Genomic DNA, 13158 nt, shown 5'->3' with positions numbered 1-13158 from the left:
AAGGCCAGGGGCAGCGGCCAGGAGGAGCTACCCCACGTCTGAGGTGAAGGGTGGCGGTCAGGAGGAGCAACCCCACGTCCAAGGTAAGAGAAACCCAAGTAAGATGGTAGGTGTTGCAAGAGGGCATCAGATGGCAGACACACTGAAACCATAATCACAGAAAACTAGTCAATCTAATCACACTAGGACCACAACCTTATCTAACTCAATGAAACTAAGCCATGCCTGTGGGGCCACCCAAGACGGGCGGGTCATGGTGGTGAGGTCTGACAGAACGTGGTCCACTGGAGAAGGGAATGGCAAACCACTTCAGTATTCTTGCCTTGAGAACCCCATGAACAGTATGAAAAGGTAAAATGATAGGATACTGAAAGAGGAACGCCCCAGGTCAGTAGGTGTCCAATATGCTACTGGAGATCAGTGGAGAAATAACTCCAGAAAGAATGAAGGGGTGGAGCCAAAGCAAAAACAATACCCAGTTGTGGATGTGACTTGTAATAGAAGCAATGTCCGATGCTGTAAAGAGCAATATTGCATAGGAACCTGGAATGTCAGGTCCATGAATCAAGGCACATTGGAAGTGGTCAAACAGGAGATGGCAAGAGTGAACGTTGACATTCTAGGAATCAGTGAACTGAAATGGACTGGAATGGGTGAATTTAACTCAGATGACCATTGTAACTACTACTGTGGGCAGGAATCCCTTAGAAGAAATGGAGTAGCCATCATGGTCAACAAAAGAGTCTGAAATGCAGTACTTGGATGCAATCTCAAAAATGACAGAATGATCTCTGTTCATTTCCAAGGCAAACCATTCAATATTTTTACTATTATCATTTTTTAATTTTTTTATGTTTAAGTTCTTTATGACTACTTTAATTTTCATTTTTATAATCTACTATTATCTTCCCCAAAAAAGACCCTATTTTTAAAGCAAATTTCATGTATATTTTAAAATAATTTTTGTGATTGATTTTGTTTTGTATTTATAATATTATATTTTTCAGAGTCTAACCTCTACTCTAGATTTTTAATCTTTGCTTTTTGGTATTTGTTATCAATTTTGTACCTTTAAGAATCTGATCTTCAGTACCCATGTTTGCTTAGGGGTGTGATTACTAGCTTGATTGCTCTCTCCCCTTTTGACTCTCCCTTTTCTCCCCCAGGTTACTGCTATCTCCTCCCTCCCCCTCTCTTCTCTAAACTCTGTGAATCTATCTGGGTGTTCTGGGCTGTGGAGAACACTTAGGGAACTGATCACTGGCTAGATTGGTCTCTCCCCTTTTGACTCCCCCTCTTCTCCTCTTGGTCACCTCTATCCCCTTCCTCCCTCTTCTCTTCTCTATGTAACTCCGTGAACCTCTTTGGGTGTTCTAGACTGTGGAGAATCTTTTCACCATTAACCTAGATGTTTTATCATCTGTGCTGTATGGATGGAGAAGTCTTGAGGCTACTGTAAGAATTAGACTGAAAGCCAGAGGCAGGAGGCTTAAATCCAAAACTTGAGAACACCAGAAAACTCCTGACTCCAGGGAACATTAATCAACAAGCGCTTATCCAAAAGCCTCCATACCTACACTGAAACCATGCTCCACCCAGAGCCAACAAGTTCCAGAACAAGACATACCATGCCAGTTCTCCAGCAACACAGGAACATAGCCCTGAGCATTAAAATACAGCCTGCTCAAAGTCACACCAAACCCACAGGCACCTCAAAACACACTACTGAATATTTCTTCACTCCAGAGAGAAGAGATCCAGCTCCACCTACCAGAACACCGATGCAAGCTTCCTTAACCAGGAAACCTTGACAAGCCACTCGTCCAACCCCACCCACAGGGAGCAGGCTCCACAATAAAGAGGAGCCACAATCTTCTAGCATACAGAAAGGCCACCCCGAACACAGCAACCTAAACAAAATGAAAAGGCAGAGAAATATTCAGCAGGTAAAGGAACGTGATAAATGCCCACCAAACCAAACAAAAGAGGAGGAGATAGGGAGTCTACCTGAAAAAGAATTCAGAATAATGATAGTAAAGACAATCCAGCATCTTGAAAACAAAATGGAGTTACAGATAAATAGCCTAGAGACAAGGATTGAGAAGATGCAAGAAATGTTTAACAAGGACCTAGAAGAAATAAAAAGAGTCAATCAGTAATGAATAATGCACCAGATCAAAAGCACTCTGAAGGGAACCAACACTATACCAACTGAGGCAGAAGATAGGATAAGTGAGGTGGAAGATTGAATGGTGGAAATAAATGAAGCAGAGAGGAAAAAAGAAAAAAGAATTTTAAAAAATGAGGACAACCTCAGAGACCTCTGGGACAATGTTAAACAGCCCAACATTCAAATCATAGGAGAAGAAGAATCATCCCAGAGAAGAAGACAAAAAGAAAGGCCATGAGAAAATACTTGAGGAGATAATAGTTGAAAACTTCCCTAAAATGGGGAAGGAAATAGCCACCCAAGTCCATGAAACCCAGATAGTCCCAAACAGGATAAACCTCTGAGCTAAAACACCCCAACACAAAACACCCCAAGACACATATTAATAAAACACAAAGCTCAGATATTAAAAGTAGCAAAGGAAAAGCAACAAATAACACACAAGGGGATTCCCATAAGGATAACAGTTGATCTTTCAATAGAAACTCTTCAGACCAGAAGGGAGTGGCAAGACATACTTAAAGGGATGAAAGAGAAAAACCTACAACCCAGATTACTATAGCCAGAAAGGATCTCATTCATATATGAAGGAGAAATCAAATGCTTTACAGACAAACAAAAGCTGACAGAATTCAGCACCACCAAGCCAGTTCTTCAACAAATGCTAAAGGATCTTCTCTAGACAGGAATCACAGAAAAGGTTTATAAACTTGAACCCAAAACAACAAAGTAAATGGCAACAGGATCACACTTATCAATAATTACCTTAAATGTAAATGGGTTGAATGCCCCAACCAAAAGACAAAGACTGGCTGAATGGATACAAAAATAAGACCCCTATATATGCTGTCTACAAGAGACTCACCTCAAAACAAGGGACACATACAGACTGAAGGTGAAGGGCTGGAAAAAGAAATTTCATGCAAATGGAGACCAAAAGAAAGCAGGAGTAGCAATACTCATATGGGATAAAGTAGACTTTGAAATTAAGGCCGTGAAAAGAGACAAAGAAGGACACTACATAATGATCAAAGGATCAATCCAAGAAGAAGATATAACAATTATAAATATATATGCACCCAACATAGGAGCACCACAATATGTAAGGCAAATGCTAACTATGAAAGGGGAAATTAACAATAACACAGTAATGTGGGAGACTTTAATACCCCACCCACACCTATGGATAGATCAACTAAACAGAAAATTAGCAAGAAACATAAACTTTAAATGATGCAATGGACCAGTTAGACCTAATTGGTATCTGTAAGACACTTCACCCAAAAACAATGAATTTCACCTTTTTCTCAAGTGCACACAGAACATTCTCCAGGATAGATCATATCCTGGACCATAAATCTAGCCTTGGTAAATTCAAAAAAATTAAAATCATTTCAAGCATCTTTTCTGACCAGTGTGGTAAGATTAGATGTCACCTACAGGAAAAAAAAAAAAAAACTATTAAAAATACAAACATATGGAGGCTAAACAACACACTTCGGAATAACCAACAAATCACAGAAGAAATCAACATATGCATAGAAATGAATGAAAAGGAAAACACAACAACCCAAAGCTTATGGGATTCAGTAAAAGCAGTGCTAAGGGGAAGGTTCATAGTAATACAAGCTTACCTCAAGAAACAAGAGAAAAATCAAATAAATAACCTAACTTTACACCTAAAGCAACTAGAAAAAGAAGAAATCAAGAACCCCAGAGTTAGTAGAAAGAAAGACATAAAAATTACAGCAGAAATAAATGAAAAAGAAACAAAGAAGACTATAGCAAAAATCAACAAAACTAAAAGCTGGTTCTTTGAGAAAATAAATAAAATAGACAAACCATTAGCCAGACTCATCAAGAAAGACAGGGAGAAGAATCAAACCAACAAAATTAGAAATGAAAATGGAGAAATCACAATAGACAACACAGAAATACAAAGGATCATAAGAGACTACTCTCAGCAACTATATGCCAATAAAATGGACAACATTGGAAGAAATGGACAAATTCTTAGAAAAGTATAACCTTCCAAAAGTGAACCAGAAAGAAATAGAAAATCTTAACAGACCCATCACAAGCACAGAAATAGAAACTGTAATAAAAAATCTTCCAACAAACAAAGCCCAGGACCAGATGGCTTCACAGGTGAATTCTACCAAAAATTTAGAGAAGAGCTAAATGGCAACCCACTCCAGTATTCTTGCCTGGAAAACCCCATGGACGGAGGAGCCTGTAGGCTACAGTCGGTGGGGTCACAAATAGTCGGACATGACTGAATGACTTCACTTTCACTTCCTTTCAACACCTATCCTACTCAAACTCTGCCAGAAAATTGCAGAGGAAGGTAAACTTCCAAACTCATTCTATGAGGCCACCATCACCCTAATACAAAAACCAGACAAAGATGCCACAAAAAAAGAAAACTGCAGGCCAATATCACTGATGAACATAGATGCAAAAATCCTCAACAAAATTCTGGCAAACAGAATCCAACAACATATTAAAAAGATCAAACATCATGACCAAGTGGGCTTTATCCCAGGGATGCAAGGATTCTTCAATATTCACAAATCAATCAATGTGATACACCACATTAACAAATTGAAAGATAAAAACCATATGATTATCTCAATAGATGCAGAGAAAGCCTGTGACAAAATTCAGCATCCATTTATAATAAAAACCCTCCAGAAAGCAGGCATAGAAGGAACATACCTCAACATAATAAAAGCCATATATGATAAACCCACACCAAACATTAAACATTATCCTTAACGGCGAAAAATTGAAAGAATTTCCCCTAAAGTCAGGAATAAGACAAGGGTGCCCACTCTCACCACTATATTCAACATAGTTTTAGAAGTTTTAGCCACAGCATTCAGAGAAGAAACAAGGGATAAAAGGAATCCAGATTGGAAAAGAAGAAGTAAAACTCTCACTGTTTGCAGATGACATGATCCTCTACATAGAAAACCCTAAAGACTCCACCAGAAAATTACTAGAACTAATCAATGAATATAGTAAAGTTGCAGGACATAAAATTAACACACACAGAAATCCCTTGCATTCCTATACACTAATAATGAGAAAACAGAAAGAGAAATTAAGGAAACAATTCCATTCACCATTGCAGAGAAAAGAATAAAATACTTAGGAATAAATCTACCTAAAGGGACAAAATACTTATATATAGAAAACTATAAAACACTGATAAAAAAAATCAAAGATGACACAAATAGATGGAGAAATATACCATGTTCATGGATAGGAAGAATCAATATGGTGAAAATGTGTATACTACCCAAAGCAATCTATAGATTCAATGCAATCCCTATCAAGCTACCAACGGTATTTTTCAGAGAACTAGAACAAATAATTTCACAATTTGTATGGAAATACAAAAAACCTCGAATAGCCAAAGCAATCTTAAGAAAGAAGAATGGAACTGGAGGAATCAACCTGCCTGACTTCAGGCTCTATACTATATACTACAAAGCTACAGTCACCAAGACAGAACTGTCTGCTGCCGCCGCCGCTGCTGCTAAGTTGCTTCAGTCGTGTCCGACTCCGTGCGACCCCATAGACGGTAGCCCACCAGGCTCCCCCGTCCCTGGGACTCTCCAGGGAAGAACACTAGAGTGGGTTGCCATTTCCTTCTCCAATTCATGCAAGTGAGAAGTGAAAGTGAAGTCGCTCAGTCGTGTCTGACTCTTAGCGACCCCATGGACTGCAGCCCACCAGGCTCCTCCATCCATAGGATTTTCCAGGCAAGAGTACTGGAGTGGGGTGCCATTGCCTTCTCCAACAGAACTGGCACTAAGACAGAAATATAGATCAATGGAACAAAACAGAAAGCCCAGAGATAAATCCATGCACTTATGGACACCTTATTTTTGACAAAGGAGGCAAGAATATACAATGGAGAAAAGACAATGTCTTTAACAAGTGGTGCTGGGAAAAATTGGTCAGCCACTTGTAAAAGAATGAAGCTAGAACTCAAAATGGATTAAAGATCTAAATGTAAGACCAGAAACTATAAAACTCCTAGAGGAGAACATAGGCAAAACACTCTCTGACATAAATCACAGCAAGATCCTCTATGACCCACCTCCCAGAGTAATGTAAATAAAAGCAAAAATAAACAAATGGGACCTAATTAAACTTAAAAGCTTTTGCACAACAAAGGAAACTACAAGCAAGGTGAAAAGACAGCCTTCAGAATGGGAGCAAATAAAAGCAAATGAAGCAACTGACAGAATTAATCTCAAAAATATACAAGCAGCTCATGCAGCTCAATTCCAGAAAAATAAACGACCCAATCAAAAAATGGGCCAGAGAACTAAACAGACATTTCCCCAAAGAAGACATACAGATAGCTAACAAACACATGAAAAGATGCTCAACATCACTCATTATCAGAGAAATGCAAATCAAAATCACAATGAGGTACCATCTCACCCCGGTCAGAATGGCTGCTATCAAAAAGTCTATAAACAATAAATGCTGGAGAGGGTGCAGAGAAAAGGGAACCCTCTTACACTGTTGGCAGGAAAGCAAACTAGTACAGCCATTACGGAGAACAGTGTTGAGATTCCTCAAACAACTGGAAATAGAACTGCCATATGACCCAGCAATCCCACTGCTGGACATACACTCCAAGGAAACCAGAATTGAAAGAGACACCTGACCCCAATGTTCATCACAGCACTGTTTACAAAAGGTAGGCCATGGAAGCAACCTAGATGTCCACTGGCAGACGAATGGATAAGAAAGTTGGGGTACATATACACAATGGAATATTATTCAGCTATTAAAAAGAAAGCATTTGAATCAGTTCTAATGAGGTGGATAAAACTGGAGCCTATTATACAAAGTGAAGTAAATCAGAAAGAAAAACGCCAGTACAGTATATTAAAGCACATATATATGGAATTTAGAAAGATGGTAAAGATGACCCTATATGTGAGACAGCAAAAGAGACACACATGTATAGAACAGTCTTTTGGACTCTGGGAGAGGGCGAGGGTGGGATGATTTGAGAGACAGCATTGAAACATGTATATTACCATATGTGAAATGGATCGCCAGTCCAGGTTCCATGCATGAGACAGGGCACTCAGGGCTGGTGCACTGGGATGACCTAGAGGGATGGGATGGGGAGGGAAGTGGGAGGAGGGGTTCAGAATGGGGGACACATGTACACCTGTGGCGGATTCATGTCAATGTATGGCAAAACCAATACAATATTGTAATTAGCCTCCAATTAAAATAAATAAATTAATTTACAAAAAATAAAAATAAAACACACAGAGAAGAAATGTTAACTCAGCCCAGAGTGTGTCTCAAAGCACATATTTTCCAAACTTTAGTTGAAGGGGGAGAAACTAATAGACATCAGGACTGCAAATTTTCCCACTAGTAGTTATGGAGAAAGTACATGGATTAGATTATATGCTTCAGCTATGCAACTTAGAGCTCCACTACAGTTTCATGGAAAATAAAGAACTTTTTTTTTTTCTTGTCTTGGAAAGTAGGCAGGAAAGGCCCGCTTTACTCATATATCAAACCTCCCCCAGATCCAGGAAATAACAATGAGGACTGGAAATTCTTTTTGGATTGTTTGTTCAGTCTACAACTGGGTACCATGTGATCCGGTGTCTGTGAGGCGTCTCATTCAAAGATAATGGGACTAATTTTGTAAGTAATAAAGATTCTTAGTATTAAAAGTGTCCTTAAAGGAAACTTATTTACAAAATTAGTCAATTATCTTTGAATGAGATGCCTCACAGACACTGGATCACATGGTACCCAGTGGTAGACTGAACAAATTTAATCCAAAAAAGGATTTAGAAGTTTCTTTAGAGATGTATGGTGGCTTCCCTCCTAGCTCAGTCAGTAAAGAAACCGCCTGCAATGTGGGAGACCTGGGTTCGATGCCTGGGTCAGGAAAATCCCCTGGAGAAGGAAATGGCAATCCACTCCAGTATTCCTGCCTGGGAAACCCCATGGTCAGAGGAGCCTGGCAGGCTACAAGTCCTTGGGGGGTTGAGGAAGGGCAGTCGCAAGAGTCGGACACAACTTAGCGACTAAACCATCACCATAGAGATGTATTAATACTGAGGCCTTTTACTGAAAAAGCAAAAAGGAAAGCCTCCTACAGCATAATCTCTTCTCTCTCTGAAGCTTCTTACGACCTCATTACTCATGACAGCTAAAACCTCCTCCTGCTCTTTCTTTTTTTTTAATGTTTATTTTTTATTCTTTTATTTGACTGTGCAGGTCTTAGCTGTGGCATGTGGGATCTAACTCCCTGACTAGGGATGGAACTCAGGCCCTCTACATTGGGACTGCGGAATATTAGCCACTGGACCACCACAGAAGTCCCTCCTCCTGCTCTTTCAATCCCCGAGTCCCTCAGACTTTTGCTTCTACTCTGTTCCCTACCTTTTCCTACGTTTTCCCTACGTGGTATAAAAGTGAGAAGCCATGGGGTGAGGTGTACCTGGGCTCCAGTCACACCAAGGAGATGACTGGAGGCTTTTCACTATTCTTCTCTTAGAGCATGTGGCATCCCTTAGAATATGCAATCTTTTTTCCTGAATGTTTGTCTACATTCCCTACTTTGTTATAGTTAAAAGGAGAAAATCTCCTGGGAGAAGTTCTTGTTTAAAATGACCCCTTCTTATACCAAGTTTCCTGTAACTTGAACCCTATAACATCATATGTTTGCTAGAGTGTGATAAGGACTATTTTAGTCTATTACATAGCAACTGTCTTTAGGAATCTCCTTGATTTCTACTTTTCATTAGCGAAGAAGAAGGCTGTTCTAAGGAAAAAAAAACTTTTTGAAAGAGATGAAGAGATGGTGAACCAAGGAAGTAAAGAAACTCTCCTTCAATATAGTTTAGAGAAAAGGAAGGACCCCCACAGGAAGGACATTGTTTAGTCTGCTAGAGTTGCCATAACAAAATACCACAGACTGGTTGACTTAAAACAATAAAAATTTATTTTCTTAGTCCTGGGGGCTAGCGGTCAGTGTTTCAGCAGGGTTCACTGGCTTGCAGATGGTGCCTGAGGGCTAGCTGTCCATGGTCAGTGTTTCAGCAGGGTTCACTGGCTTGCAGATGGTGCCTTCTCTCTGTGTCTTAACAGGATCCTTCCTCTTCTCATAAAGACACCAGCCATAATGGATTAGGACCCGTCTATATGACCTCACTTTGCCTTAATTACCTCTTTAAAGCTCCTATCTCCAAATGCAGTCACATTCTGAGTTACTAGGGGTTGGAACTTCAACATCTGAATTATGAAAACTGAAAGTCGCTCAGTCATGTCCGACTCTTTGCAACCCCAGGGACTATACAGTCCATGGAATTCTCCAGGCCAGGATACTGGAGTGGGTAGCCTTTCCCTTCTCCAGGGGATCTTCCCAACCCAAGGATTGATGCCAGGTCTCCTGGATTGGAGGTGGATTCTTTACCAAGTGAGCTATCAGGGAAGCCTTTTTTGAATTATGAGGGAACACAATTCAGCCCATAACACGTTTAAATTTTACTGGAATTAGACTTGGATATGACTTTGAAGACTTTAAGGATATTAATAAAAGTTTTTTTTTAATTACTGAAAATATCAAACTAAACAAAATCCAAATGACAATAGAATGACAGACTATGGAATCTGGAATTGGGTGCAAGTTGCTGAACTTTTGTCCCAATGTGTGGATACCTTCAACCCTGCAAATTCTTGGACGTTTTTAATAAGGCAAGCTTTTTAGACATCTTGCCTTCATAGTTGTTTTTTAAAGTATGTCCTCTCTAAATGAATTGAGATGAAATTTTTGAAATTTCATACCAATTTGAATTTTTTTCAATCTGGCATTTTCTGAATAGTGAATTGTCTCACACAACTGATTCTTTTTCAGCTAACTGAAGTTTATCCTTTAAAGTGGTTTAAAATTTTTAAACTAGTTTTCTGTAATAAAGAAACTCCTTATATTTTAACTTAGATAGTTTCATTAAAAAAAAAAAATCAGCTTTCTGGAGCAACAGTATATCAATTTTGCCTGCTTCCAGCAGATGGCACTAAAGATTGTACAAAGTAATTTTCTTCTGGGGTAGAGCTTTCCAGCTCCTTCATGTCAGAGCAGAGCTGGAAAATAAGAGTATTTTCACTTAATAAGTAAACAAGGGTTTTGCAGCCAAAGGAGACTAGCAGTTGGATCACCTAAAGGCCCCTCTGATTCTGATTTGTTGCTTCTACATTCACATGTTGAAGCCGTAGCCACCACCATCCCTCATGTGACTGTATTGGAAATAGGGCCTTTGAGGAGGTGATTAAGGTTAAACGAGGTCAGAAGTTTGGAACCCTGATCTGATAGAACTGGTGCCCTTATAAGAAGAGACACAAGAGAGAGAGCTCTCCCCACACCATGAGAAAACGCAGTGAGAAGGCAGAGCCCTGCAAGCTAGGAAGAGAGCTCTCACTAGAACCCTGATCTCAGACTTCCAGCTGCAAGAGCGGGGAGACAAGAAATTTCTGTTGTTTAAGCCAGTCAGGCTATGGTATTTTGTCATGGCTGCTGCTGCTGCTGCTAAGTCGCTTCAGTCGTGTCCGACTCTGTGCGAACCCAGAGACGGCAGCCCACCAGGCTCCAGGCTCCTCCGTCCATGAGACTTTCCAGGCAAGAACAGTGGAGTGGGGTGCCATGGCAGCCTGTGCTAATACAGTATTTTTCTAGGACAAACAATATCCAGCCAGAGGGAAAGTAATTGGCAAAATGGAAACATCGTTGAATGGGTGGCAAGATGATTAATGTCAACATCAAGCATAGTAACCCATTAGGAGGCGGTTCACTATCTTTTTTATTTTTAACATTGCAAAGGAAACTTTAGAGTCAATGAAAATACAGTACTTTGGATTGACCAAAATGCACAATGCACGTGAGACAAAAGTCATATAGTTTATTTGTTGACCATGTGGCTACTGTTCAAAAAGTCCCTGCTTCTAAAGTTGTACTTAGTAATCTTCTAAAATTTTAAATAAAGTTCTTAAATTGTAGCAATAAACAAAAAGATAAGATACACTTAAACAATACTGAGATTTACCAAAAGATGGTTAAGAAATTTCAACTCTCAAGTCTGACAGTTATAAAAATCAATATTTTGGCTAAATTATAAATATGTTTATAATGCAATTATTTGCAATGATATGCAACTGTATAACTCTAATAATGCTAACAACTGCTATAAGATCAGAATAGGTTTTTTGAAAAATACTAAAAACATAAAAATATATAACCCCATTAATTACTTATAGAACATGTTCAATTTATGCCTAAATTTCAGCATTTACTGTATCACCACAGCTCTAATTTAAAAAATCACATCTAAGGGTAAGGCAAAACCACCTAAGAATGACATATTTGTTCATGTCTCAATTTGTTCATCAATTTGTTGATGTATCAAACAAATTTCAACTCTGCTAGGCAAAGAACAGAAGATAATCTGCTTTGCAATGAGTTTAAAGTTCAGTTGTACACAGGCAACATTCTATAGATGAAAAAAAAAAATTACTAACTGAACTATAGGTATTAAATACTGAAAAAAGTTAACAGTTTATTATAATTTATTCTATTTAACAATCTAGGAAGTTCCTAGCTATCAGCAATTCCAGGGCAATTTCAGGTGTAATTGGGAATTCAGGAATCTCCATGGAATGAAACTTGTAGGTGAAATACATGCATACTTTTTGGTAGCACATGTGAAGAGATTTCTCTAAAATTGACTACATTAGTTTCGTTCTCAGCAAATTGACCTGGACCACTCAACATGGCTTTAATTGTTCCTGATGTTAGATCATGTTCTTTTTTTGCAATAAATTCATGACCATCAGAAGATACTGATTTGACATACATGGCACCAAGGCCCACACGACCACCATAGGTTTTCTCTTTGCCATCCATTAGATTCTTATGAAATTCTACTTTGCATCCAGAAGAACGTTAGTAGTTGCTTGCCATTCCCACAGTCCGCAGTCACCACACCTGGTCCCCAGATCTACGCCACGGCTCCCCACCTACCCCCAACTGCCTGCCACCAAGGGTTCTGGGGAAGTTGGAGGAATCATTTCTGCTGGGTCACCGGTGGGTCAGTATCTTAAAAAAGTACTACTCGTGTAGAAAGCCACAGATGTGCCAGACCCATTTAAATCTATACTTCAACATGTTATTGTTGTTCAGTTGCTCAGTCTTCTCTGACTCTTTGTGACCCCATGGACTACAGTATGCCAGGCTTCCCTGTTCTTCACCATCTCCCAGAGCTTGCTCAAACTCATGTCCATCGAGTTGGTGATGCCATCCAACCATCTCATCCTCTGTCGTCCCCTTCTCCTCTTGCCTTCAGTCTTTCCCAGCATCAGGGTCTTTTCCAATGAGTCAGCTCTTTGCATCAGGTGGCCAAAGTATTAGAGCTTCAGCTTCAGCATCAGTCTTTCCAGTGAATATTCAGGATTGATTTCCTTTAGGATTGACTGGTTTGATCTCCTTGCAGTCCAAAGGACTCTCAAGTGTCTTCTCCAACACTGCAATTCAAAAGCATCAATTCTTTGGCACTCAGCCTTCTTTATGGTCCAACTCTCACATTCATACATGACCACTGGTAAAACCATAGCTTTGACTATATGGATCTTTGTCGGCAAAGTAATGCTTATGTTTTTTAATATGCTGTCTAGGTTTGTCATAGCTTTTCTTCCAAGGAGCAAGCATCTTTTCATTTCATGGCTGCAGTCACCATCTGCAGTGATTTTGGAGCCCCAGAAAATAAAGTGTGTCATGGTTTCCATTGTTTCCCCATCTATTTGCCATGAAGTGATGTGGCTAGCTGCTATGATCTTCATTTTTGAATGTTGAGTTTGAAGCTAGCTTTTTCATTCTCTTCTTTCATCCACATGAGTGGGTGGGAATACACAGTAGCTGCTAAAGGGCTCCCTTC

The 13158-nt window shown here is 39.5% G+C and overlaps 1 pseudogene; it reads right to left on the bottom strand.

Moving 5' to 3' along the window:
* Window positions 1-11803: 11803 nt before the first annotated feature.
* Window positions 11804-12407, bottom strand: LOC102390728 (annotated as a pseudogene).
* Window positions 12408-13158: the final 751 nt, after the last annotated feature.

Source organism: Bubalus bubalis, chromosome 7 (assembly GCF_019923935.1).
Source record: "Bubalus bubalis isolate 160015118507 breed Murrah chromosome 7, NDDB_SH_1, whole genome shotgun sequence".
Taxonomy (NCBI): domain Eukaryota; kingdom Metazoa; phylum Chordata; class Mammalia; order Artiodactyla; family Bovidae; genus Bubalus; species Bubalus bubalis.
This window is presented reverse-complemented; position numbering and strand designations above follow the sequence as displayed.